We start from the raw sequence: 5,788 nt of genomic DNA, 5'->3' as shown, positions 1-5,788 counted from the left end.
GCCAGAAAAAGCTAGCAGGTATTAAGAGGACAAGGCTTCCGATGATACCAATGTAAAAAATGATATTGTTGTATATAAAGCATTAACCGTACGAACTGATGTATCACATCGCTACGGCATATGTATCTTTTACAGTTGTTGCCTATTTAGAAATTAGAAATTTACTTCGTTTGTCTACCACGTAAATTTAAAATTAGATCTTAAATATACACACTATATACGGAAGTCATTATGCGCTATGTTTATACGAGGAAACTCTACTTTTAAGGAAAAATCTGGAACCAATTTCTGGATATTTCTTTAGATTAGCAGGCTAAAGTAGCTTTTTCAATAAGCCAAAAATCATACTTAAATTTTACTTTCATAAATGAAAAATGGTTAATTTTAATTGTTATAATTAAATTTCCTATCAAAAGTCTAAAATGTTTTAATGAAGTAAATATAACACAAAATATGGAAAAACACAAATAGAAAGTGTGGCCTGGTGTTAAGTCCCTTTAATTAGTGTAATAATCAGAGCTAAATTATACTTTTTATAAATTATTTTTTATGCACTATTTCAAATAAACGCAACACATGTTAAAAGCGCAGTTTCTAATCAAAGATTTAAAAATACTTGGCGATCGATTCTTTCTTATTTCAACATTTTTTACAAGAAATGCAACCCCGTAGCACAAATATGACTCCACCTTTAGCTTTGTTGCAATACAAAGGACCATTATTCTGCTCATAAATGCAATATTAAACTTTCCATTTAGTATCATTATACGTTTATTTGAAAACAAAATACATACAGTTAACCTCTTTACCTTTTAAGTAACAGTAACCTCGACCATGAACGGATGTGCACCAATTCACATTCTGACTTGCAGGACACATATAGCCTAACATTTTAGTTGTCAAACAAGATTTACACTAAATTCTCTGTGTGCCTATTTTTTATAATTTCAAATGCCATATATCTCCTGGACACAGCTACAAACATAACTCCCAGATGCACTTAATATGACGGTCACCATCGCTGTTAAGTTTCATTTCTCTTTATCATATATTTATCGAAATTTGGCCGACACAATTGTTCGTGCATTTTATGCAATGTTTTACAAGGACCATGACCTCCTGCTGAAGGAGGCGAATCATCAGCAAGTACGTCAATGTGTTCTGTTGTTGAAAGTCCAGCCATATTTGTTACTGTTATGGTAAAATAGAAGCTTCTGGGTTGTTTGTCAATGTGTACATGCTTAGCATTTAGTTGAGTCAGTGGTAAGTTGTAAGTAAAAAATGCACAGTCACCAATATCCGGGCAGTAGCACTGTGCGGATGAGCATGAATCCTGAGACGAGACAAACATTGCGTTAAACACTTCTTTGTTATACAGAAATAACGACCATCAATGTCTTATTGCACTACTTAATAATAATTGTGAAACATGTACATACAGTTATGGTCCTAACAGCAAGGTGCTCACTTAAAAGTTCGGTCATTGCGTCGGATATTCCAAATGTCCAATGTATTTGAGATAAGCCACTATGTGGATCAAGTGCATCAAACGTCAGTTCCATCTTGGAAAGGTCTGTTCTGTTATGTATATAAAGCATTTCGTATCCATCTTTCTCGAGCAAAATGTTGTTGACTTGTGGTACTGAGCTATCAATAAATACAGTTCGGCTATCGCTTAATGTATTTCCAGCTATATCAATAGCCTTTACGTTTAGCATGTATGTATCTCCATCTTTAACATTCAAATCCTTGCAGAATGATTGATTAGCAAAGGAGGGGACAGGTTTTTCTCCAGATAATGGGTCATGATTCTTGCTCCACGAAATATTGTATGCAATAATACCGTAAACATTTGATGTTCCGGTAACAGGTATTTCTCCAGTTAATTGCTCGTAAGATCCTGTTATGAGACCATGCGGGGCAGGCTCAATAGGATTCAGAAGTTCATTATGTATGTAGAAATCGTTGTAAAAATAATCTTTCCAGCTGATACAAACATCGTTGTGATAGGTTTGCCATGTGTAATTTGAAGCAGGCGATTATGATGTGAATCGGAAACGCTTTTCATTCGATATTTTAATGGACGAGGAGTTGTCGTAGAGAACGAAGCGCCGACACTGTCGAACATTGTCTGCAACATCCTTCACCTCCAGTGTCAAACAATAGAGCCTGGGTGTGTTTGAAGTAAGATTAAGATCCATGTTTGTGACTGTGTGGTTAACCTTTGTTTTGAAAACGTAGGTCATGAAATCGACCTTTAATGTCCTTTTCGATGGAAAAACCTCATTTACCCGGATTTCGTAGCTTTTGATGGATGAAGCGGTGCGCGGCGCTCCCCCTTGAGGCTCGGGATCCAGCCAACCGTTAAACTCAACATGGTGGACGGTAGATCGTGTAATTCGCTTATTAATTTGCAAAGGCTCAGAAGTGCACGTCGGAAGTGTTAAACAGTGTTCGGGTGGTTGGTTGTCATACCGATAGCAGACTGTTCGTTTTTCCGTAGTTTTGGTGTAAGGTTTTGCGCTAAGGTCAAGGTTGGTCATCGCGTCTTTGGCTTTCAAGTAACCACCACCTTTTGTTTCGTATTCTAGACACGACCTGTAATTTCCTTAACGTCCAACATTCCATATTTCAGAAAATGAAACAAAATATTATATAATGTTTAGTACATATTACGTTTTTGGAGGATGTTTGTTCATAGTGAAATAATATCATTGCATATATAAACAACAGTTAACTTACGCCTGGCCATTTGCGATTGTGTATTTAGATGAGGAAACTGAAATATAATGTGATTCATGAAACGTGCTCTTAACAGACTGGCTCGAATTTACATCCATAAGTCGATTGTGTGTTGATAATGTAGTTAACAAATCTGTCAAAAATGAAATAACATTTACATAAGAATGCATGCCTTTTCATACAGCAGCGAATGTCTCAGTTATTTGAACTTAACGTCAGTTTTTCTAGCCCACATAATGGTAAATAATCAATAAAGTGTTTTAAATTAAGGCGGTTTGTTTTTCACCACACGCTGAAATTGAAACTTGGTATCAATGTTTGTACTATCATTCTTTGGTTATACTAGAACACAAAGCAACGAAGTTCAAATAAGAACTTCAATGCTCTCAATACTTCATTCATGTGATGTAACGCACATAAATACTTATTCGGAATCAATAACTTAATACATACCGGATAAATTTTGGCATTTGATATTAACGATTGTGTCAGTTATTCCAAAGTGTTGTTCCACAATAAATGAAGGAGGCGGCAAAAAGCTAGAAATGTCAATAGTATATTCTATGCTTAAAACAAACTGCATTGTTGACGGCTGATAATTTCCATATATATCTTGCAAATATTGTCACTCCGTTGAATTGGTCGATGAAATTGATCTCTTCTTTTCACCGTTTGGACCGATCGCAACAGTGTCACATGTAAAGATAGTTGGTTTCTTAGTTGGTTGACACGAGGTTTCCTCGGAATTAGAAATATTCTTAAAACCTGTTGCGCATGTGCAGTCCTTTGTAAAACCGTCTCTGCTGCAATTCCCAGGCCAACAGTAATGATTGTTCCAGGAACACATAACTGAATGACATGTTTTGCATTATGATTATACAAATATGTAACAGACAATTTGTATTCTAATGTTTAAAAATGAAAGTTAATTTAGATCGTTTTGCTATTAATAACAGTAGAAAAGAACTCCCAAAGTCAAGAACAAGTTTACATTTAAATATCAACAGAAAATTTAAAAAAAATGTTTTTGTAAAATATGATTGTATGTGAAAATTATGTAACCATAACCGTTTTTTAATCCAATTTCAATTGTTTCATTTTTTGCCAATTGTACAATAGCACCCACTTAAAACTGTACTCTGATAGATTGAACGTTTTGACAACTGTTTTATTTTTTTTCTTGGAACGAGATGTTTTTTGCGTAAATATCTGCAAACCAGTGATAAAAGACTGCTGACAAAAGATCAGATCGCAGCTTTTCATATTTCCGTCCCAAAAATGATGTTTTATGCATTTTTCTTAAACCGTTAGTAACGGTTTAAGCCATAAAACATTAACTTTGGAATGGAAATATGAATATCTGCGATATGTTCTTTTGTCAGCAGTCTTTCATCACTGGTTAGCAAATATTTACGCAAAAAAATCTAATTCCAAGACAAAACATAAAAAAAGTTATCAAAACAGTAAATCTGTGAGAGTGCAGCTTTAAAATATGAAATAATGTAACCATGAACGAAATTATATTTTACAGGTCCAAATTTTAAGGATTTCGTTTGAAAATCTTGTTAAAATAAGCTGTAAAATATAGTTAGAACGTGTTCACACCTGTAATCAATTTTAAAAAGTTAACAGATTCGTTTAAAATGATAACAACAGTCATATCAATAAACATCTGACTTTCCGGTGATCGGTTTTTCAGTAAGAAGTCATGCAGAACTTACTGTTGCAATTGTCTCCGTCAGGCTCTATAATACGTTCGATACACACGACCGACGACGGCTGCAGAGCGTTGTTTAATGCCATGACACTTATATAAGGTGAACAGGCGAAATTATCAAAAATTTGAAATGACGTTTCGTTAAATGAAAGTTCAAAATACAACGATGACTTTGTTATTTTCGTGAAAGTGTACATTTCCTCCTTCGTCAAACATCGGGTATTAATACCTATACGGAAGAATCTAATTCCACTTTCCTGATCAGAAAACCCTTGCCAGTGGGCAACTGTGTATCGTGCTGTATCATTGTTTTCTACAATATTGAAAATTTAGAATTCGATACACATGAGCTCTTAGATTAACTATCAATGGATCTGATGAAACTGAAATGTATTGATGTTTTGTATTCAGAAAGATAATGCAAACGCCATGTTTAAGATATTAAGAATGTTTTACTAACCTTCGTAAACAACTCCTGCTGAAGGACGCGAATCATCAACAAACACGTCAATGTGTTCCGTTGTTGAAAGCCCAGCCATATTTGTTACTGTTATCGTAATAAAGTAGCCTCTGTTAAGGTTTTCAATGTGAACAAGCTTAGCATTAAGTTGATTCAGTGGTATTGTGTAGTTAAAGAATGCACAGTTACCAATATCCGGGCAGTAGCACTTTGCGGTTGAGCATGAATCCTGAAACGAGCGAAACAGTGCGTTAAACATTTGTTTTTATACGGAAGTTACAATCACAAATGACTAGTTGCACTATTTAATAATAATGGCGAAACATATACATACAGTAATGATCCTAACAGCAAGGTGCTCACTTAGAAGTTCGGTCATTGCGTCGGATATTCCAAATGTCCAATGTACTTTAGATAAGCCACTATGTGGATCAAGTGCATCAAACGTCATTTCCATCTTGGAAAGGTCCGTGCTGTTATGTACATAAAGCATTTCGTATCCATCTTTCTTAAGCAAAATGTTGTTGACTTGTGGTACTGAGCTATCAATAAATACAGTTCGGTTATCGCTAAGTGTATTTCCAGCTATATCAATAGCCTTTACGTTCAGTATGTATGTTTCTCCATCTTTAACATTCAAATCCTTACATAATGATTGATTAGTAAAGGAGATGACAGGTTCTTCTTCAGAGAATGGACCATGATTCTTGCTCCACGAAACATTGTATGCAATAATACCGTAAACATTTGATGTCCCGGTAACAGGCATTTCCCCAGTTATTTGATCGTATGAGCCTGTTATGAGACCATGTGGATCGGGCTCAATAGGATTCAGAAGTTCATAATGCATGTAGAAATCGTTGTAAAAA

Source organism: Mya arenaria, chromosome 17 (genome assembly GCF_026914265.1).
Source record: "Mya arenaria isolate MELC-2E11 chromosome 17, ASM2691426v1".
Classification (NCBI taxonomy): domain Eukaryota; kingdom Metazoa; phylum Mollusca; class Bivalvia; order Myida; family Myidae; genus Mya; species Mya arenaria.
Note: the sequence above shows the minus strand (reverse complement) of the source record.